This window comes from Gorilla gorilla, chromosome 15 (assembly GCF_029281585.2).
Source record: "Gorilla gorilla gorilla isolate KB3781 chromosome 15, NHGRI_mGorGor1-v2.1_pri, whole genome shotgun sequence".
NCBI classification, from domain to species: domain Eukaryota; kingdom Metazoa; phylum Chordata; class Mammalia; order Primates; family Hominidae; genus Gorilla; species Gorilla gorilla.
Window position 1 is genome coordinate 108,760,000 of NC_073239.2, and position 24,303 is coordinate 108,784,302.

The 24,303-nt window shown below is 40.0% G+C and overlaps 1 protein-coding gene across 3 annotated transcripts in view; it reads right to left on the reverse strand.

Moving 5' to 3' along the window:
* The window catches only part of TC2N (tandem C2 domains, nuclear), an 85,226-nt gene that overhangs the window by 41,430 nt on the left and 19,493 nt on the right, over positions 1 to 24,303 (reverse strand). The window contains exon 1 of one of the 3 annotated variants that reach the window (XM_004055584.5): positions 14,236 to 14,540. The exons of 1 other annotated variant lie outside the window; for it this stretch is intronic. The gene's annotated coding sequence lies outside the window, so the exon portion shown is untranslated. Of the gene's footprint in view, positions 1 to 14,130; positions 14,541 to 24,303 lie in introns of those variants that run through there. One more of the 3 variants, XM_019010194.4, reaches the window with a different exon arrangement.

Sequence of the window (24,303 nt, forward strand, 5' to 3'; positions counted from 1 at the left end):
AAAAAAGCAATCACATGTTTACACAAAGACTTGTACACTGGTGTTCATAGCAGCTCTATTCAAAATAGCCAAAAACTGAAAACTATCAAGTATCTATCAACAGATTAATCCATTTAGAAAACAAACTGTGGCTCAATGGAACACTACTCAGAAATAAAGAAGTAAGCTGGTTAAACATGCAACAACATGGATGAATCCCAAAATAATTATGCTGGGCAAAAGAATGCCAACAAAAAGAGTATGTGTCATACAGATATGTGCCATATTCTCTTGCATTTGCTTTATTAATAACAAAGCCATATTTCAGTTCTTCTTATTTTGTCTTTAATTTGGCTTTTCTAGCTATCTTATTAATACTGATTTGTAGCTGAACTCCACTGCATGATTCAATTTATATAAAATTGTAGAAAATGGAAATTAATCAGTAGTAACAAAAAGTAGATCAGAGGCTGCCTCGGGACAGTGAGGAGTGGGGAGATGAAGCACAGAGACGGACAGAAAGGAAGGACTTGGTGGGGCAGGAGGAAACTTTGGAGGGGGGGTAATATACTCATTATCTGTTTTTGTTTTTGTTTTTTTTGAGACAGTGTCTCGCTCTGTCACCCAGGCTGGAGTGCAGTCGCGCGATCTCTGCTCACTGTAAGCTCTGCCTTCTGGGTTCACGCCATTCTCCTGCCTTAGCCTCCCAAGTAGCTGGGACTACAGGTGCCCACCACCACGCATGGCTAATTTTTTGTATTTTTTAGTAGAGACGGGGTTTCACCGTGTTAGCCAGGATGGTCTCGATCTCCTGACCTCGTGATCCGCCTGCTTCAGCCTCCCAAAGTGCTGGGATTACAGGCATGAGCCACCACGCCGAGCCTATACTCATTATCTTGATTGTGGTGATGGTTTCATAGGTACATACATATATGAAAACATGAAAACATCAAATTATAGATTTCAAGTATATGTAACTTACTACATATCAATTAGACCTCAATAAACCTGAAAAAATAATACATAAGTAGAATTATGGAACATTTAACAGAAAAAGAGGCCTCAAAAACATTAGCAGAGCAGAAGGCTTAGAAATCATTTTATCAGGGGCCAGGCATGGTGGCTCATGCATGTAGTCCCAGCACTTTGGGAGGCCAAGGCAGGTGGATCACCTAAGGTCGGGAGTTCGAGACCAGCCTGACCAACATGGAGAAACCCCATCTCTACTAAAAATAAAAAATTAGTTGGGCATGGTGGCACATGCCTGTAATCCCAGCTACTCAGGAGGCTGAGGCAGGAGAACCGCTTGAACCCGGGAGGCGGAGGTTGCAGTGAGCCGAGATCACGCCATTGCACTCCAGACTGGGCAACAAGAGCAAAATTCCATCTCAAAAAAAAAAAAAGAAAAGAAAAAAAGAAATCATTTTATCAAAGTCCTTCTAATTTTACCCAAAGAAAATAATGAGTCAAGCAACTAGATAATGTTAGGTTTAGAACCAAACCCTAAGCTTCACAACTTATTTCTAACACACCACATTGCTTTAGGTAGCGTATGGGTAGAAGGGCAGGACCAGTCAGGTTAACAGACTATGTGCTGGCTATCTATATAGCCACATGTTTGCTTTTTTAGCAACAAGGAGAAACAAATATAAATGGTTAAAAGTATATTGCCTACGTTCCAATCCTGTAACTTTCACTTATTAGCTATATGACCTTAAATCTGTTACTTAACCTTTTTAACCTTCAACTTCTTCATCAATTAAAAAACAAAAACAACAACAACAACAACAACAAAACACTTCTTAGGGCTATTGTGATGATCAACCAAAGTAATGCACATAAAGTATAAAACTAGTGGTAGGGCTGTTTTAAGAATAAATGTTTGCTGTCATCAGCAGCATCATTATTATATTTATTATCATCAGATCCCACTTACAACCGATCTGATTCATGCTAGGCACTTTACCCAATGCCAGGAATGATATGGGGACATTTAGCTAGAACATTCTAGTATGAGGACAGATTGTAAAAAGACTTAAATACTTCCATATCAATAGATAAAAGCTATAAACACCCTAGTCACTTCAACTCCTCCCTAGGCACCCCTGAGGTAAATGTCTGAAAAAGCAGGGGCCTCCATGACTCTGCTCCAATATTACAGTCAGTGCTTACGCACGACAAGTTGTTAAAATACTTTTAATATCACTCCCCTTTGAGGTTCCCAAAGGGCTTATTTACCTCTGCTGGTCTGACATAGTCTAGGAACAGCCTGCCTATGGTATTCTCACAAATAAAGGACAGTACATCATCACGACTTTCCCCTGCAAACCTGCTTTTCCTCTGGTATTTCCTACTACAGTGCCACTATCCAGCTAATTAACTAAGCCAGAAATACAAGTGCCATTCTTGAGTCCTTCTGCTCCCAAAATCCACACATCCAATTCATCCATTCACTTACAAGCATTTATTGAGCATCTACTATGTACTAGGCAATTTGCTAGGCACTGAAGACAAAATAGTGAACAAGACAGACAAGCTTTTAGAGAGCTTACAACAGAGGAGGGAGATAAACAGAAAAATAAACAAACACATGATACATTCAATCCAATGAGGAAAATTAACCAGGATTCAAAAGGAACGAATGTTAACTTTGTATAATCAGAAAAGACTTCTCTGAGGAGGTAACAATCCAGCTGGAACATAAACACAAGAAAGGATCAGCTAGCAAAGTTCTTGATGGTGGAGCATTCCAGAAATTGCAAAAATCTTGAGTTGTACCCACTTTGCATTATTTTGCAAGGTACTAAGCAACCGAAAGAGTAGTTAGCAGGTGAACTGTGAAATAGGCAAGGGCTAGAATTCTGTTGAGTAGAGCCCCTTAATCCTTGTACTTTTCTTTTTCTTTTTCTTTTCTTTTTTTTTTTTTTTTTTTTTGAGATGGAGTCTCGCTCTGTCATCCAGGCTGGAGTGCAGTGGTGCGATCTTGGCTCACTGCAACCTCCGCCTCCGGATTCAAGCAATTCCCTGCCTTAGCCTCCCGAGTAGCTGGGATTACAGGCACCCGCTACCATGCCCGGCTAATTTTTGTATTTTTAGTAGAGACAGGGTTTCACCATCTTGGCCAGGTTGGTCTTGAACTCCTAACCTCGTGATCCACCCGCCTTGGCCTCCCAAAGTGCTGGGATTACAGGTGTGAGCCACCGCGCCTGGCCATCCTTGTAATTTTCACACCTTCCTTTCTATTCTCAATTTGACTATTTTGATTCAGATGTTATGATACCCCAAATTACAGAGAGCCAGCTAATAGGTTTGCCTTTCAAATTCTTTTTATCCTCCCACTGTGCTGCTAAGGTCCTTCATCTACTTTAAGTAATGCTATATCTCTCTATCACTTTCAGGATAAAATTTATTCTGCTAAATACAATATGTGACCCTTCTCTTGCTCATCTTCCATTACTTCCTTCTGCAAATACCAAGCTTCAAAATATAACTACCTGATGTGCTAGAAACACACCATTCTCTTTTTTACTTCTGCACCTTTGAACTACGTTAGGGTAGGAATGCTTCTTCTTGCTGTCTCTAGTTTCTTTGAGAAAGATTTGTCTGTATTAGAAAACCTACTTGCCTGCAGATACATGCCATATCTATATTAGCTTTATTAATAACAAAGCCCTATTTCAGTTCTCCATCTGCCTTATTCTTTTGTTTTTCTTTAATTTAGATTTCCTGGCTATCTTATTGATATTGATTTGTAGCTGAATTCCACTGTCATCAGAGAAATTGTATACGATCAATGATATTCATAGTATATCATCAATTTTAATAAATGTTCCATGTACATTTGCAACTTTGCAGTGCAATGTTCCATGTACATCACTAAATCAAATTCGTTGGTCATGTTAAAATCTTCTGTATCTTGGCAGGGCATAGTGCCTCATGCCTGTAAATCCCAGTATTTTGTGGGGGCCGAAGCAGGAGGATCATCTGAGTCCAGGAGTTCAAGACCAGCCTGTACAATACAGGGAGACCCCTATCTCTACAAAAAATTTAAAAATTAGCCAGGCATAGTAGTGCATACCTGTAGTTCCAGTTACACGGGAAGCTGAGGTGGGAGGATCACTTCAGCTCAAGAAGTGGAGGCTGTGTAAAGCCGTGATCGCATCACTGCACTACAGCCTGGGTGACAGGGTGAGACTCTGTCTGAAAAAAAAAAAAAAGCAGGAAAAAAATATGTATCTCTATTGATTTTTTTTTCTGCTTGTTTTATATAGTACAAAAAGAGATGCATCTAAAAAGAAAACTCGAACTATGACTGTGGATATATCTATTTCTCCTTTTAGTTCTATCAGATTTGTTTCACATATTTTTATTCTAATTTATGAGGTACATATAAATTTATTAATCTCCCTTTAGATCTTTAGTAATACTTCTAGAAGCCTTAATGTTGGCTTGTCTGATATAACTAGAATTTCTTTCAGTTAATATTTGCATGTTATATCTTCTTTCCATCATTTTCTTTTCAACCTTTCTGTGTTATGCTCAAGGTGTCTTTTATAAGTAGTATGTAGTTAGATTGTGTTCTACTATCCACTCTGACAATCTTTGTATTTATTTGTATTTTAACTGTATTTAGTCCAGTCATAAAGATTTAAAACTGTTTTAACATATTGGTGATTTAAATCTCTTATCATTATGGTAACTTTTTAATTTCTAGAAATGCTTTTACCCTGAAAACAATTTTGTCTGATAGTTATAGCTATGCAGCTTTCTTTTAGAAAGCATTCGTATGGAATATCTTTTTCTGTTTACTGTTTCCATTTGTTTACCAACCTTTCTGTCTCCTCATGTTTTAGATATGTCTCTTATAAATAGCATTTAGTTAGTGTTTTAGTCCAGATAAACAATCTTTGTCTTTTGACTGTAATATTTATTCCATTTATATTTAAGATAACTGGCTGATATATATATGAATTTAAACCTATATTTTATCCTGGGCTTTCTATTTGTCCTACTTGTTCTCTGTTTCTTTTTCTTTCCTTTCATCCTTCCTTGGATTGACTGAGTGTTTATGATCTTCATTTTTTTCCCTCCAATAGCTTGGATATTGTATTACTTTCCTATTGCTGTTGTAACAAATTACCACAAATTTAATGGCTTTAAATAAACTTACTATCTTACAGTTCTGGAAGTTTGAAGTCTGAAATGGGTTTCACTGAGCTAAAATCAAGGTGTTGGCAGGGCTGCATTACTTCTGGAGGCTCTATGGGAAATTCCATTCCTTTGCCTTTTCCAGTTTCTAGAAGAAACCTGCATTCCTTGGCTCATGGCCCCTTCCTCCACTTCAAAGCCAACAAGACAGCATCTTCCAGTCTCTCTGACCCCTGCTACCATTGTTACATCTTCTCTAACTCTGAATCTCCTACAATCTCTCTTTCATTTATAAACACTCTTGCAATTACATTAGGCCAACCTGGATACTCCATAATCCAAGATAATCTCCCCATCTCAAAATCCTAAATCACATCTGTAAAGTCACTTTTTCCATGTGAGGTAACATTCACAGGTTCTGGGAATTAGGACATGGTAATCTTTGCGAGGCCATTATTCTGTATACTATGAATTTTATAAACTCAATTTCCTTTTCTTTAAATAGTCACTCTGGTTGTTTTAATACGCACACTTAACATGTCAAAGTCTAAAGTTAGTCCTTTTATATTCTCCTGTTGCATAGTAAAAGGACTATTAAAGACTTTTAGCTCCTTTACATGCCAATCAATCCATGTGTGACTTAGGCATGATGTCATCATTGCACATATTTTGATTCTATCTTGTTAAAACCCCACAAAACATTATTATTCTTTTGTAAAATTAGTGTTCATTTGTATTTACAAACATATTTCACCAATTACTTTCCACTTCATTCCTTCTTACATTCCTTCCATTTCATTCTTTCTTGCATCACCAACTATTCATGTACAATCACATTCTTCTTGCTAACATCCTTTATGATTTACTTTAGTGAAGGTATGTTGGTAGAAAACCCTCTGTTGTTGCTGATCTGAAAACGTCCCTGATTTTTATAGTTTTTTGTGAAAAGTATCAATAATATACAAAAGTATAGCAAATATAAAATAAATCCAGACACATTATCTAGCTTTAATTATTATCAACTCATAGTCAAACTTTTTTCCAAAATATCCTCCCACTTCCAGAAATTTTGAAAACAAAAATCAAGATATAATTTTATCTGTAAATATTTCAGTATGCATCTCTAATATTTCAGTATGTATCTCTAAAAGACAATATTGAAGAACATCTAATACCAAATATAACTTTACATTTATATGTTTATATTTATATTGTATATCTCTTTTTTAATGCAACTACAGTACCATCACACTTTCAGAAAAATCTATAATTTCCTCACATTAGTATTCACATTTCCCCAATTTTCCTATAATTTTTTATAGCTTATTTGAGTGAAATAGGTTTAAATATTTCTTAAATCTCCTTTAATCTACAAGTTTCCTTGTAAGTATTCTGATGCTGAAACCAGGTCTCTTACCCAATAGAGTTCATCATAATAGGATTTTGCTGATTGCATTCCCATGGTGTCATTCAGCAAATCTCTGTCTATTTTTCTGTAAAATTATAGTTCAATCTATAACTTAATACAGATTTTTAGGTTTGACTTTTTATTTTTAGTAAGACTACTCCATAGGTTGTAGGTACATAATGTTCAGCTTTTATTTTTTAACAGTGTTAGCAACCATTGATCATCACCCTGTATTACTCTCATTCTTAAAGATATTTCCTCTGGTTATGAATTCTAAATTATAAGCTATTTTCTTTAAGACAAAAATATCTTATTCCATTGTCTTCTGTCCCACCATTGTTATAAAGAAGTCAGCTGCTAGCATAACCACTGTTCTTTTGAAAAAAAAAAAAAAAATCTTTTGTCTAGGCCCTAAAGTAATGTTAAGATTTTTCTCTTTGCCTTTGGTTTTCTTCATTTCACTGTGATGTTTCTAAGTGTGTACTTTTTCTTGCTGGAAATTCATTGAGATTCTTGAATATATGGATTGGTGTCTTTCCTCAGTACTGAAAAATTCTCATTCATTATCTCTTTAAATATTGTTTTTGCCCATTTCTTTTCTCTTTCTTTTCTTGCAGAAATTCTAATTTATTAGACTTTCTCACTATAATTCCTCACTCTGATCACTCTAATTTCCATGTCTCTTCACCTCTTTTATATTTTCCATTTCTGTCTCTTTGAGTTACATTCTGAATGATTTATTCTATCTTCCAGTTCATTCAATCTCTTTGTGGAGTACATCTAATTTCCTAATTAGTAGTTAAGCTGAAAGATGAGTTTTGAGTTTTTATTACTGCATTTTTCATTAGTAGAAATTACATTTAGTTCTTTTTTCAACCTGCTGTGTAGCTCTGTCACTTTTTAGACTCCTGATCTCTGAACATATCTTTAAATCTGTCTTTTATTTATTTAAATTCAGCCCAGTATAGTTATCTTAATGATCTATGACTGGTTTTTCAAGCTTTTGTAGGTTTATTTCGAGTTTCTATCATTCTGCCAATTCTTGCTCAGGATGTCCTACTTCCTTGTACAGCTGGTTATCTTTGACAATGAATTATTCATTGACCATGAAACTTTACTGGTAGAACTTTTTAAGCTAAAAATGAAAGTATACTCCAGAGAATATCTGCATTTGTTTACCAGACCATTTTCAATTCATGCATTGACAAATAACCCAATTCTAAAATGGACAAAGGAATTAGACATTCCTGCAAAGAAGACAGACAAATGGCCAATAAACACATTAAGAAGCGCTCAATGCCACTGATCATTAGGAAAATGCAAATCAAAACCATAATGAGATACCACTTCACACACACTAATCAAAAAGACAGACAAAAAATAAGTGTTGGTGTGGCTGTAGAGAAACTGGAACCCTCATAAATTGCTTATGAGAATGTAAAATGGTGCAGCTGTTTTGGAAAACACTTTGGCAATTCCTCAAACACTTCACACAGAGTTACCATATGACCCAGGAATTCCAATCCTAGGTAAATATACCTATGAGCATAGAAAACATATTTCCACACAAAAACGTTTTACACAGATGTTCACAGCAGCAGTATTCATCATGGCCAAAAAGTAGAAACAAATCCAAATGTCCATCAATTGATGAATGAGAAAACAAAATGTGGTATACAGCCATATGATGGAATACTATTCAACCATAAAAACAAATGAAGTACTGATTCACACTACAACACAGATAAATCTTGAAAACATTATGCTAAGAAAGAAGTGAGACATAAAAGACCACATATTGTGTGATTCCATTCACATGAAATGGCCAGAATAGGCAAATCCACAGAAATGGAAAACAGATTAGTGGTTGCCAGTGACTGAGAAGGAAGAGGCAAATGGGGAATGGCTGCTAATGGGTACAAGGTTTTTTTAGGAGGGTGACAAGAGTGTTCTAGAATTATATAGTGATAGTTGCACAGCTTCATGAATATACAAAAAAAAAAACCCCACTGAATTGTACATTTTAAAGGGGTGAATTTTATGGTATGTTAGTATCTCAAAAAAGAAATGATTTTTAAATTTACATCTTGAAATATTTTTGACCACCAAGGTAATATAAAACTTCTCCCCATGGTCTGTTTGGTGGTCACAACTTCCCAAGGGCAGGATTTTTTTCCTTTCTTGTTTTACCTGGCATCAAGACAACTTTCCTTGCACTCCCTTCAAGGAGGTAGAGTGAGTTTTTCGCCTTTCTCGGGACATCACAGCCCTTTGTGGTCCCAGAATTAGCCTCTTAGCCTACACTGAATGAGCCCTGGGCTGACTTCCAACTATCCTTGGTGACATGCAAATATACCAAGTTCCTATTCAAATGCATCAAGTTTCCCCTGTTTAGCAAATGCTCTCAAGGCAAGTAAGACTTAAAGCCTCCTTTAGTCTCTCATACGTTCAGCTTTCCCTTAGATTTTGGCATGTTAATTCCTATCTTTTGAATTGTTTTTTTAAATACAGCATTCTTAGCTGTTCTCAGCTAAGGTTGTCCAATACCTCAACTTACACTGTTCCCAAAATGCAAATCCTATATTTATTTTTCAAGTTAAAATTAATTCTAGTAAGTTAGGAAAGGATTTGCAGCCTGATATAGTCTACATTAGAGTAGCTTCAGTATTATTTATGACTTCAGGTGATTACAGTAGATATTTAAGAATTAAATAACACATTTTATTACTTTTTAAAAAGAAAAAAAACATTAATTTGAGGAGCAGTCTAATTTAAAAGAAGCATGGGTGGATAACTTGTTCTCTCAAGTATCAAGGTTCTTTAAAGAGCTAAAGTAAATAAGACTGTGGTAAGGATACACAAACAGATCTGTTTTAGAAAGAGTAGCTTGGAAACGACCACACATGTATGGAAACTTGATCTATGATACTTGTAGATCACTGAAATGAAAACCAGAATATTCAGTTCTATAATGCTGGGAAAAACTGATTAGCCATATGGGAAAAAAAGAAACTGGACCCCCACTTCACACCATACAAAAATCAGTTCTACATGGATTAAGGACACAAATATGAAAGGCAACTTTTTAAATAGATTTTCTTTTTTAGAGTAGTTTTAGAATCACAGTAAAATTGAGAAGGTACAGAGATTTCCCATATACCCCCCTGCTTTTAGTAGAAAATATCAGACTATATTTTTATAATCTCAGGGAAGGTAAAGATTTGTTAAACAAGATGCCAAAAGCACAAACCATAAAAGAAAAAGTTGACAGAGTCAACTATATTCAACTATATACAAAATGTGTTAATCAAAAGACACTATAAAGAAAGTAAAAGACAGGCTGCTCACTTGGAGAAAAAGAAATGTGCCACGTGCATAACTGACAAGGGATTCACATCCAGAATATATAAAGAGCTTCTATTACAGAAATCCATTTTTAGACCGAGTGCAATGGCTCTTGCCTGTAATCCCAGCACTTTGGGAGACTGAGGCAGGTGGATCACCTGAGGTCAGGAGTTCGAGACCAGCCTGGCCAACATGGTAAAAACCCGTCTCTACTAAAAATACAAAAAATTAGCCAGGCATGGCGGCATGCACCTATAATCCCAGCTACTCAGGAGGCTGAGACAGGAGAATCGCTTGAACCCGGGAGGCGGAAGTTGCAGTGAGCCAGGATCATGCCATTGCACTCCAGCATGGGCAATAAGAGTAAAACTCTGTCTCAAAAAAAAAAAAAAAATCTATGTTTTAAAGTAAAAAAACAACAACAAAATGGCCAAAGACATAAACACCCACAGAACATAAACAATGAAAGGTTCAACATCATCAGTAATTAAGGAAATTTAAATTAAACCCCCAATGGGATACCATTTCTCACCCGATTGTCTAAAAGAAAAAAAATTCAGGTAATTACAAATGTAGAAATGTCTCACATGTTGCTGAAAAAGGGAACAAAATGAACACTTACATCCCGCTTGTGAGGCTATAAACTGGTACGGCCACTTTATAAAACAATCCGGTGTTTTCCAGCAAAACTGAAGGTTTTTAAAACCATGAACACAAAGAGACATGAGTTAGAAGGGTCACTTAAAAACAGATTTTAATGGAAAAAAGTAAAAATTAAATTTAAAAGCAAAAAAAAAAAAAAAAAAGACTGAAAACATCCTAAATATCCATCCACAGGATAATGGATAAAGAATGGTAAAGTCACACAATGAAATTATGCATGGCAATAAAAAGTGAACAAACTATAACACATCAGCATGAAGGAATCTCACAGAATGTGCAAAAGCAAAGCCATAGGAATCACATAGTAGAATATCATTTATACAGAGTTCCAAAGTAGACTAAACAACACAGTGTTTGGAATGCATAGACATGTGGTAAACCATATAGAGAATCAAGGAGAGTGGAAAGAAAAAGATATAATCAGGGAGAATACACAAGTTGGCTTCAAAAAATGTTGGTTATGTATTATTTCTTGAGCAATACATAGGCACGGGGCTATTTATTTTATTTGTATTCTCTGAATCTGTAGATGTGTCAAAAGTACTATTTTGCACATATGAAATAATTTCTCATTTAAGAAGTAAATAAATACATGGTTGTGGTACAAAACATTAAAAATTCAGAAAACTATATGAATAAAATAAAAATTAGCCATAATTATATTACCCTGAAATAACTATAGTATTTGAAGGAGGTAAATATACTTAAATGATGTGCCTTTCTTCTATTCTTTATTTTTATTTAATCTGTTTTAAAGCTTTACTGAGGTATAATTTACCTACAATAAATTTCACATATTTAAAATGTATAATTAAATGAGTGACATACATACATATAAATACATACACACACATTGGTAGAAGCATCATCTCATCAAGAAAATGAATATATCCATCATCCCCTAAAGTTTCCTCATACCCCTTTTGGATCCGTCCCTCCTTACTTTCTCTTTCCCCTACCCCCAAGTAACCACTGATGTGTTTTTCCATCACATTAGTTTGCATTTTCTAGAATTTTATTGAGTATATGTTTGGGCATAGCTTATGCATATGTTTTACTTTCGCAGACAATGCCAAAAAGTTTTCCAAAATGACTACACCAATTTACACTTCCACCAGCAGATTATGAGACTTCCAGTTGCTCCACATCCTCATCAACACTTGGTTGCCAGCCTTTTCCATTTTAACTATTCTTTTCATATTCCTAAGGAAAATACTCATAAAATGATTTGTCTGAACTCTTGAGCAACAAAAAAAAATCAAACTTTCAACGAAGACTGAAGTGAAACTCATTATACAGAAATTTTAATCTAAGAGCTTTTTCCCCTGAATGCATAATAATAATTGAAGCAAAGGCCCTAAATGATGTATGCCTCACAGATTCTGATTTAGTCCCAACACCTGATTTCTACATAAGATTTTTAGAAGAACCATTGGGACATACATAAAAGAACCGCATAACTTAAAAGCAAGTTGAGAACATCAACATATTGGAACTCAGGTAAAATAGAGTCCAACACAGTTTATATGCGTGACTTAAACACCTATAACACCTGAACTCAATACACCAAACAAAATACCACTAAAATTGTGTTCATAATTTGGATGGGGCGGGGCATAACTACTTTACCACGAATAGTTCTTTCCAATATGCTCAGCTTCTTGCTCTCAGCTTCTGCTACTTAACCATGAGAGAGGAACAACGTTATGAAATGATGCACTTCGTTTTTAAAATTTGTAATTATTATGGATAACACAAAGGTAGTCTATCATCCTTATTTGTCTCTTTTTTCTTTTCTTTTCTTTTTTTAATCATCTCCCTAATCAATGGATCCCCTCTCCTTCTAAGCTTTGTTTTTCAAAATACGGATTCTAAACTCACATTTACTTGAGTGCAGAATCACTATTCTCTCCTCAGATTCATTCAAACTTGGCTTCTACCCTTACACTGTACTTAAATTATGTCTGCTGAGGTTAAAGCCCCCATCCTAACTTCCAAAGACAATAGGCACGTAATCAGTTCTTGACTCCCAGACAGACTTCTCTCCTTGTTAAAACTCTCCTCTCCTGGCTTCTATGAGACCACTGCCTCCTAGATTTCCTCCTTTCCTGATGCTCTTCCTCAGACTCCTTGGCTGTCTCTACCCATCGCTTAATGCTGGTGTTCCCCATCCTTGGTCTTGGCCTCTTCTTACACTATACTTACTTGAATGATTTCTTACACCCTTACAGGATTAACCACCACAAATCCACTGCTGCTTCCAACATTTGTAAGTCTGATCTTGACTTCAGAAAACCTGATACCAATATATCTATTGGTATATATCCACTAGACAGCGATGCCAGATGTCCCGCCAGAATCTCAAACTCATTTTCTCTCCACCTGAATTAATCTCTCAATATTAGTTTTATTCGTAAATGCACAATTATAATTCAAATGAAGTCAATAAAATACAAGATATACTTAAATTTTTCATGAAGGGTTAAACGAAGAATAAATTTGTATTATGGCCTCTTCCTCAGTTATGAAGGTACCTCATATTCATTAGCAAAAATTACAAAATACAAGAGAGATGATAAAAAGCAAATATCCCAGCTCTCAAAGGCAAGCAACATTATCCCCTCCTTCCAGAAAAAGCAATTTTTAACCATGCTGAAGTTACACATCAAAATATGAAACTGGCAAATAGGATTTTGTTGTTGTTGCTAATTCTCAATATTTTCCAGGCTATGTTTTACAATATTAATCAGGGAAAACAAATTTCTATTAACTGCCTACCTAAAGGGAAAACTAGAATAATATTTCAGTTACAAAGGCAATCCTTTTATATGCTGTATTTTAAATGTTCTAAAGAAATCAATGGTTTTGGCTTGGCATCTATCTTGTCTATACCCAGATGTCTATCGGTGTGCACTATAGCCCACAGTTCATCCACAGTATCTTCCTCTAAAGAAAACCATAGCAAAGGAAAACCTGGAAGAAATAGAAGTCAAATCTAAAACCTAGCTGGGTAGATTGTGGTTTGCAAACACCACAGTAAAGGGACACTTTTAACACCCTTTCGCCACTTCACAAAGTTTCAGAAACATCACAGGTAAAAACCCTCTGCGAAGTTCTTCTCATCAGACCGCGCCAGGGAAAGGAAATTCGCTTCTCTTTCCCCAGAGCCCAGAAACCACCTGGACGCGCCGTCGGAAGCCCGAGCACGGAGCAGGGAGCCGGGCGCCCGGCGCGCGGCCGTCCCCGCCTGGGCTGGGGTTTCCACCGTCCCCGGTCACGGGTCCCCCTAGGCAGAGCCGCCCACCTGGACAGCGGGGACCCAGCCTTGCCCCGTCGCCCACCCCAGGTGCCCTCCAGACCACCGCGCTTCCAGCTGTCGCGGGGCCTAAAGCTCTCTCAGGCCCCCGCGACCCAGGCGTCGCTGAGGAGACGTGGGAACAGCCCCTGGGCCCCACCACGGCCCCATTTTAAAGAAAGTTAAAGACAAAAGAGACAGAACTGACACTCATCGCCAGCCCGCAAGGCGGGGACGCCCTCACAGGCGCCCCCAACAGCCCTGAGCGAGCTGCCAGCTGGGAGAAGCGCACCTGAGCCACGCCGCGCCTTTCCCCGCCCGGGTCCCGCCGCCTTCCTCCGGGTCTCCACGTCCCACGCCCGCGCTGAGGCGGCGCCGCGCGGCCGCGGCCGGTTACCTGCTGGAGGCAGTGGGCGCTCTGCTGTCGCCGCCTGCGGGAACTGTGACTCCGGTCACCTCGCGCGGCCGCGCCTCGAGGTCCCGCCTTTCCCAGGGCCTCCCCGACCCTGTCACTTACCCCCTGCCCTCCACTTCCCTCCCCATACCCACTCCCACACCACCCACCAGGGCCGCCCCGCCCCTCGGGACGGGCGCTAAGGGGCGAGGCGAGGCAAGGCGGGGCGGGGCGAGGCAGGGCGGGGAGTGGAGTGGCGCAGAAGGGCTGGGCGAGGAGGGGCGGGGCCTCCCGCGTACCTGAGCCGCGCTGCGCCTGCGTCCTCCGCGACTCCACGCTTGGCAGCCGCTTCCTCGGAAGGTGTAAAATGCCGCCAGGTGTGGGGTGTGTTTTGGGAGAAGAAGGGAGACAAGCGGTAGGAGGGGGAGAGAGGGGAAGCTATGGGCCTGAGGAAACTTCTCTGACTTGGGGAGGCAGGGGCAGTCTTTCTGGCGGGAGATGTTTATGCACACTTTACTTAGAAGCGGAGTAGTCATGTTGTTACTTGACTTTTAGAGTTTTTATAAAAAGTCTAATTTATAAAGTTTTTGAGGATCAGCCCTGCTCTCTTCGCTTTTGTTGCTTTCTATCTGCTACTGCCTTGCCATCAATGGGTGTCTTGGAAAGAATATTAAATGTATCCACCACAGCACCTCACACCCCCGATTCTATGAGGGATCCCCTCTAACCCTGGTAAAGCGGGGGGCCTGGCCCTTTTCTCTGGGCTTCCTTGGTGGAAATCTCAACACTGCTTGGAAATGAGTTTCCTAGACTGTCTGATGAAGAATGGCTTAGCATTTTTTGTTTGTTTTGTTTTGACAGAGGGTCTGTCGCCCAGGCTGGAGTGCAGTGGTGCGCCCGTGGCTCAGTGCAGCCTCGACCTTCGGGGCTGAAGTGATCCTCCCACCTCAGCCCCTCCCCCAAGTAGCTGGGAATACAGGCGCGAGCCAGCATGCCAGGCTAATTTTTTAATTTTTTGTAGAGATGAAGTCTTATTATATGGCCCTGGCTAGTCTTGAACTCCTGGACTCATGTGATCCTCCCACCTCTGCCTCCCAAAGTGCTGGGATTACAAGCATTGAGCCACGGTGCCGGCCTGGGTGGTGGGACTGTAAAATTGAAAGAAAGGTTCGTACTTTTCTTTCTGGAGAGCAGTCTTTCCCAGAGTGAGTTCTGTCCATCTCAAGGTCCTAGAGATGCTGGAGTGGGAGTAGGGGTAGATCACCAGATCACATTAATGTGGGGGAGAGAGACACAAAATGCTTGTTTTCCTTGAGATTCACAATGCATACTAGCATTTTACAGGCATAAGAACCATGTTTTACTTTCTTTAATCCTGCATCTCCCAAATGTGTTTGACCATAGAACTCTTTTCTTGAGAAAGGCCTGTTTCCAATCTTGGGCATTAGTGTTTCAACAAACACTTTGAAAACCACTGCTTTCAACTCCTAGTACGTTCACATTTAATAATGTATCACCAATGTTTGCAAAGTTCTGCACTGTTCACACAAAACTTTCATGAGTCATCTCATCTAATCCTGGAAATTGCAATGTAGCTGTTATTATCTTCATTTTGCAGTTGAAAATATTTAAAGGTCAGACAACCAGTTAGTGGTTGCCCAAACATACAGTCAAGATTTGAATCTGAACTTTGAACTCCAAGGCGTTTTAGACTAATATTCATTCTGTCTCTCTCTCATTTGTTCCTTTTTTTTTTTTTTTTTTTTTTTTTGGACAGGCTCTCACTGTTGCCCAGACTGGATTGCAGTGGCACAATCATAGCTCACTGCTGTCTCAAACTCCTGGGCTCCAGCCATCCTCCCACCTCAGCCTCCCAAGTGTGCTGGGACTACAGGCACATACCACCACGCCTGGCTAAATTTTTAAATGTTTTTATAGAGACAGGTTCATGCTTTGCTGTCCAGGCTGGTCTGAAACTCCTGGCTTCAAGCAATCCTCATGCCTCAGCCTCCCAAAGTGCTGGAATTACAGGCATGAGCCACAGTGCCTAGCTTCCCTTGATACCTAAGGAGAGCACATCCTTGGTTAGAAATCACTAGATTCATGTGTTAGTTGAATCTTCTCAAGGGCAGGACCATAACTTTTACTTCCTTGCAGCACCTGACTTAGTGCAGGGCACAAAAGTGTCATTGAAATGTGCTGAATGAATGAAGGAGGAATGAATGCTCAATAACTACTAATTGAAGTGAGCTGATGCTTGGTTCCTTAAGTGAACAACTTTAACAAACTCTTCACTGATGCAGAAGTACCAAGAGCAGGAGCTCTCCTAATTGTTCCTAGTTTTCTTCCCTAGTCCATCTTAAAACATTTTCCTAGAAGAATCCTCTCTATTGACAGATACAGTTCTTGTAAAATCATGAAGCCAATTCCTTTGTTTTCCTTGAAATGGGCCTCCTTCCTGTTCTATCTGAGGCAAGGCTACCTGAATGGAGGATATTGTACACCTTTCTTTGTGCTCTTATTTCTAATTTCTTATTTCTAATCTCTTCCCTCAAAATACTATGAACGGGTTTTTGTTTGTCTTTTAATTTAGCAATTTTATATTATTTGAGGCCGATCTAAGGAGAAAAATAGACTGATCAATATGGATAACATGGCTGCTTAGATATTACTGTGTGTATCAATTCTTTCATTTGATAGAGACAAATCGCATAATTCCTACTCTAAACCCCTGTTCATTCTTTATTTAGTGCAGTTTAGAAGTGCTTTGTGACTCAGCCCAAGCCTACCTCTCCAGCCTTATCTCCCAGTATTTCCATCACACCTTTTTGACCTACTGAAGGAATTGCAGTTCCATAAACTGTCAAATTTGCACACACCATTCCCTCTACCTTTCTCTTACAGGTATCAACTAGCAAAATCATGTTCATCCAACCAAGATACCACCTCTTCTAGACAATGAAACCCCACAACACCCATTCCTGACTCAATTAGGTGCCATTTCCCAGCATAACCACCACAATCCATCTGTATCTCTATCATGGTGCCTACATCATAGCTGTGATTACTGGCTTCTTTTCCCACTTCCCTCTAGATGCATTCCAAGTGAGTTACCAATGGGCAGGAATGATGACTTCCACCTGTATTTCCTGAGCACACAGCATAGCACTTGACACAGAAGGCACTCGACAGTTTGTTGAATAAATGAAAACAGCTTTCAAAGAGTATAAATTCCTAGAGTGCTTGTGAGATAATTTTACAAATAAATGGTCATGAATACATTGGGGGTACCAGACAGATTTTTGCTTCTCTCAAAATTATTTCCTTCCCATTTTCTGCCTTAGAACATAACAGCAGAAGCCTATACATATTCATTCATTTCATGTATTTGTTCAAAAAACATTTCTGAGTGCCTACCATATAACAGGTGCAGTCCTAGGCACTTGCTTCAGAGAGAAAGTGACATTTCAGAAGTGTCATGGATGCTCACCAAACCTCAATTCCTCTCCCTGGGCATGAAGCTAAACTGCTTTGCCTAGCCACTCCCCTTGCATCTAGGTAAGGTCATGTGACCAGTTCTGACCAATGGAATTTGAGCAGAAATAGAGTTTCACTTCTGCATCTAGGCAACTAAGAACAGGTGAGCCTTCACCCCACTCTCTCCCTCTTTCCATTCCATGACAACCTTGGACTAAACCATGCTAACCATTGCTAAAGCTCACAATACAACAAGATGGGAGAAATGTCTGTGTCCTTGATTGGCTTCATAGAACAAAGCTCTCTCCACTGCCCACTAACTTTGATGGGATGGTGATGTGAGTGAAAAATATATTTTATTGTGTTAAACCACTAATATTTGGGGTTTTTTTCTAACACCTGGATTTACTTACTCTGATAGGCACTGTCATGAATGATGACATATAGATTATATTAAACATACCAAAAAAATGTTTCTCATGCTGTAGGCATTCTATGGGAGACATAGAACATGAAAATTTATCAAAGAGCTTATTAAGGTCATAGAAACTTTAAGTTTGTCCCAAGTAGATAAAGAAAAATCTTTATGGATACATAGCTCTCTGTCTCTCAGATGGCCACCTTATCAGAATGCCAACATCTTGACCTGAAAACAAGCACAGAGTCACCATCATGCCTTCTTCATCATCTTTATCTGCACTTCTCTGTCTCTTTCATGCACTCTGAAGGGTTTCCCTGAGTGGGCTTCAGGAGATCCAGTGTTACTCAAAGTCTAGTATATATTCAGGAGAAGAGAAAAATAAAAAGGCTAGGCTCCAAAAGGTCTTGAATAGCTTACTAAGGAATTTGCCCATTAATCCACAGGATACGTAGTTGAATAAGCTAGGAACTATTTGTAGTGAGAAGAGTTGCTTTTTTCTTTTTTCTTTCCCTCCCTCATCATCTTACCTGGATAACTGTTACCCACTAAACTAAGGTAACAATGGGATAATGGGTGGTCACAGATGCTCCACCAGGAGAACTAATCATGAGAGTCTCATTTCTCAGTGCCCTCCCACAAAGCCCTTCCTCAAAACACCCATCTGCCTCCTCCAAACCCCACTAATCAATGAAACTTCATAGCACTAAAAGGCTGACACAGTTGTATTAGAGGTGTAAATGAAAAATACTCAGCACCTAGAGCAGGAGGCAATAGCACCAGTGGGGTCAAAGGAAATCTGTGAAGGAGGAAACAAAGAGAGAATCCAAAAACAAAAGGAGGTTTTCCACCAACCACATGATCAACTCACCCAGGCTGAGTAGCTGGTCCAAAGAGGATGAGAGCACATGAAACTGCTCAGGATTCAAGAACAAAGGCTCCCAGACTCACTGAGAAGAGCAGAGAAACATCTAAACCCCTATTTCTGTGACCTCTGTATGGACTGGAAGAAATGACTCAAACCTGAAGCAAATGACCCTGCATTCTTCTGGACCCACATCAGCTTGCTTAAGTTGGAACTCCATTTCCCCAAATTTATTTCCCTATATGGTTCCAAGTTAGGTTGGCCAAGAAGAAGAATTGAGGTAAGATTTGGAAGGTGAAAGTGGAGCAGAGCCACTCCCTCTGAAGATCCTCATGACTACACGTGGTGGCAGACACACACAGAGATTCTGGGAGGTTCTTGCTCATCCTCCTCCTCATGTCTAGCTCTTCTTCCCAACTCTAGTCCCTGCTGGCCAGAGGACCCAAGATGACTCGAGAGCTTGGTGGGAGACCTCCAGAAGTGGCAGCTATGTATGGACTTTTCCACAGCCCCCCTCCTGGGTACCACTCCAGCAGTTAGACATGTGCGGCTTCCTAGAATCATTGCAAGTTCTGGCCTTACAAGTCCACCTGTACAGGGCTTCAGGATGGCTGGCTAGCGACTTTTCTCTAACCCTTCAATTCCACTTTCAGACCTTTACTTCACCAGTTTCTCACATAATTCTGCAAGAGATTAGTCCCATTATCAGTAAGACTCTAGTGGTTCTGCTTCCCTGATTAAACCCCTCCAATACATCATTCATGTTCTTGGCTACCTAGCAATAAGATTATGCAGATTGTACCATCCATCCTTCCCTTCCACCTTTTTTTTTTTTTTTTTTTTTTTTTTTGAGACAGGGTCTGGAGTGCAGTGGCGCGATCATGGCTCACTCCAGCATCCACCTCCCAGGCTCAGCGGGTCCTCCCATCCCAGCCTCCTGAGTAGCTGCGAGTATAGGCATGCCAACACACCCAGCTAATTTTTTGTATTTTTTTGTAGAGACAGGTTTTTACCACGTTGCCCAGAGACAAGGTTTCACCATGTTGCCCAGGCTGGTCTCAAACTCCTGGGTTCAAGCCATCTGCCCACCTCGGCCTCTCAAAGTGCTGAGATTACAGGCATGAGCCTCCACGCCTGACCTCCTTCCCCTACACTATTAAAGGCCAAGTGCTGAAGTTATTTATCTATAGGAACTAGAGAAATTTGCGTAAAAATTATGCCCTGGTAGTGGTCTCCCCATGAGAGGGTGACTGGTTGCCCACTGCCTTCACAATGAATTTACATAATAGAACAACTGACTTTCAGCTTTTCGAGCTTAGAAACTTGCTCCTTTTCTCTTTTAGCATACTGAGTAAATCTCTCTTGAAGAAGGAAGTTTGGTCAGGCTCACCAGAAGTAGACAATAGTATGTCTGTCTATTAATATAGAATGAGAAATAGGATTGTTGCAAGGCCCAAACATGTATCTTACTGCCAAAACACTATGCCCTGAAGAAATAGCTATCCAGGAAGCTAAATGATAACCAAACGGTTGCCTGATCAGGGAAATGGAATGAAAATTAGGAGAGTTGGGAGGAATATTGAGCGTTAGCGTTGAGTTATGATAGCTACCATCAATACCACAGAAGGGTCTAACCTGTCACAGTTGCAGATAAGCTATGTGGTTCCACTTACTGGAGCCACAGTCCTAGTGATATTCCTTCTTTTTAGTAGGTTACAGTATTGGCCCCAGGACTTCATCGTGCACTGTATCCATGCCCTTTGCTATGACTTTGAAGTTCCTTCCACTGAAGGAGTGGAGTATATTTCCCTACCCGTTGATTTTGGGTTCAGCCACGTGATTTGCTTTGGTCAACAGAATGAAATGGAAGTAATCGTGTTCAGTTCTGCACTTAGGCCTTAAGAGACTTCATGTGTTTCTGCTTGCCTTCTTGTACTTCTACCAATGCTAGAAGACTTCCCTGGGCCAGCCAGCTGCTCCAAGGAGGGTAAGACACCCTAAAGCAGAGTCATGCCAGGTAAACCCAGCTTAGAACAGCTAATCCCCAGCTGCCCAGCAAGCGTGAGAAATAAAAGATGATTTTTTTTTTGTACCATGGCATTTGGGGAATATTTGTTACATAGAAATAGTTACCTGACATGTCCTCCCACCATGATTTTCTGGAATGGAGAATATCTAACCCCATCGTGACCCCAGAGTTCCAGACCAATGTGCCCAGGACTCCCCTCTCAAGTCACTGGGCAGCACCAATTTAGCCAATAGTAAGTTAGAGGATTCAGTTTCTCACCCTCAATACAATTCACTTGAAATTTTCTGTCCTTTGGGTTAGATATAAAATCTAAATATTTTTTAATAGCAGAGATGAGAAAGATTTAACAACTTTTCAGAAAGTTACTTCTGAATATTAGTGATTGTACATGCCACTCAAAATCACTGTGTGAAATAACATTCGAAGCCTATCATTTGTAACTTCTGCTTTCATCAGAGTTTTAGGAAAACACCTACGCCCAGCAAAATCCCCAGGCAGTTTTAGGACGCCAAAGCTTTCCTCATCTGTTTTTAAACCCACTCCACATCCATAAAGATAATTCATGAATAAATGTGGTTGGCAGATGAACCCAATATTCAAGGACATCTCTTTTAAGCCTTTAGTTAAGACCTTTGGTTTGTTAGTTTACACGTTAATCTCTCTATGAATTAGAAGTGGAGGGAGGGGCTCAAAATGCTTTATAATCCTATTTTTTTCAGACATTCCCTCTTTCTCCACCACTCCCAGCCTTCCACTATCTTCCTCCACCCTTCTAGCTTATGAAGGGACTAATGATGTTGGGATAGTTTTTGAGGAAATGTGGCAGCTCTGTAATCCATTTCCTACTTGACGTGGGTTACATTTTTACCAGAAGAAAGGAAAAAAAAAAACAATGCAAATATATTTCCAGCACAGTTGGGCGGCAGCTCCATAAAGTGGCTTTTAAAGAGTTATCCCATTGCCCTGAGAGTTGACAGCACTCCAGGGAGGGGACAGGGTCTGTGAGGGCCAGAGAGGCATACCCTTCCATTCCTAAGAAACATCCCCCCAGGAAACAATTTGGCATTTCCTACAAAACATGAACTTGTTTGGCAGCCTGAGCAACTCATCACTCCTGTTCATCTCATATTGCTTGCCTGATTAATAACAATGACATAGTGAATACAACTTCAATAGGAAACGGGGGAGGAAGAGCCAAACAACATCCTTGCCAAACAAACGCGCATGCCCAGAGACTCACACACCCCAATATATAAAACCACTCTTAAAATATTGGGAAATATAAAAATGTTTCCATCAAAACCATCTTATGGGCCCAACGTGGTGGCTCATGCCTGTCGTCTCAGCACTGTGGGAGGCCGAGGCAGGCAGATCATGAGGTTAAGAGATCAAGACCATCCTGGCCAACATGGTGAAACCCCGTCTCTACTAAAAATATAAAAATTAGCTGGGCGTGGTGGCACATGCCTTAGTCTCAGCTACTCGGGAGGGTGAGGCAGGAGAATCGCTTGAACCTGGGAGGCGGAGGTTGCAGTGAGCCGATATTGCACCACTACACTCCAGCCTGGGCGACAGAGCGAGACTCTGTCTCAAAAAAAAAAAAAAAAAAAGCCATCTTATGTTACTGGCAGGGACCAGGGTCAAAGATTACTTCCTTTCTCCCATCCAAATAGTACATCAACATACTTGGGGATGACAATAGCTGTCATTCTTCATGGACCTACTACGTGCCAAACACTGTGTTAATGGTCCATGTAAGTAAGTGTGTATACATTGGCTGGGTGCGGTGGCTCATGCCTGTAATCCCAGCACTTTGGGAGGCTGAGAAAGGGGTGGATCACTTGAAGTCAGGAGTTTGAGACCAGCCTGGCCAACATGGCGAAACCCCGTCTCCACAAAAATTAACCGGGTGACGTGGCGCACACCTGTAATCCCAGCTACTCGGGAGGCTGAAGCAGGAGAATCACTTGAACCTGGGAGGTGGAGGTTGCAGTAAGCAGAGATGGTGCCACTGCATTCCATCCTGGGCAGCAGAGTGAGTGAAACTCCATCTCAAAATTAAATAAATAAATAAATAAATATGTTTATACGTCTAGTCTAATTCTTGCAACAACCATTTAAGAATTAGTAGGCATTATCTAGGCATTACAGATAAGTAAATTTTCCAAGATCACAAAGAAGTAATGGTACAGATTGGATTTGAACCCAAAACTATGTGTGACTCTAAAGCTCAAGCTCCTTTTGTTAAGTCACAGATTTAGTTGGTAAATTGTAAAGCCTAGACTTACGGTTGTTTCCTTACTCAAAGCCCATTGGAATTGTCATCTCTTCTGTGGGTCCTTGACTTGTTCTGGACAGAATTCTGATGGTTACAAGTAACAGAAAACCTCTCCAATTAGCTCAAGTAAAAGGCAGGGAATGGTATTCTATTCCTACCCTTACTTTGGGTAAGGGAACATATATGGGAACATATTCAGAGAACTGAACAAGCAGGCATCAGAAAGTGCAGGACCTAAGGTAGCCCAGACACCCCTCGGCCTCGCATTCCATGAAGACTGCTTCTTTTTGCACACCTGCACATCCCAATCAGCTTATCTGAGTCACCAGTCTCTCAAAGCTGCAGTCTACACCTGATTCTCTAATTACTTCCTCAATGGTATATCTATCCAGACTCTGGGCTCAGGAGCCACCACCTTAGAAGTAAGTGCTTCTCCCTTCCCAGTTTTCTGGGAGAGGAATCTGATTGGCTCAGCTCATATTTTCCAGTCAGGCCACACACAAGGTACAAATTGCTGGCTAGTCTATGGTTGGGCACCCGTTGATCAGATGTTTGCCCTGGTCCACTTCAGAGGTAGCTGGGGAGGAGACGGTCAAGAGATCTGCTGCTGCACCTCTGGGCAGGGAAGTACCCTGAAATCCAACAGATAGACGCTCAGCTTTTTCTCTCCTTTCTTTCATAAGACTGTCACACCTGCATTAGGATTGGATTTTAAGTAGTCTCCCATTGCTCTCCAACTGCCCTCTACTTATTTTCTAGATTCTTACAGTAACATCTTATTAGGGTTCTATCTGCAATGGCCTTATCAGAGTGCTAAAAACACAGTGGACACTAAAAAATGATTTGTTGTATTTAGGTAGAGTTCATCATGGAGAGGACCAAGACAGAAGATCAAGAAGAATTTTTTTTTAATCTCTTCCCTTGTCCACCAAAAGACCATCAAAACTAGAGAGAGATTATCAAATGCCTGGTGACAAGTCCTCGGCTGCACTGGATTCACAGGA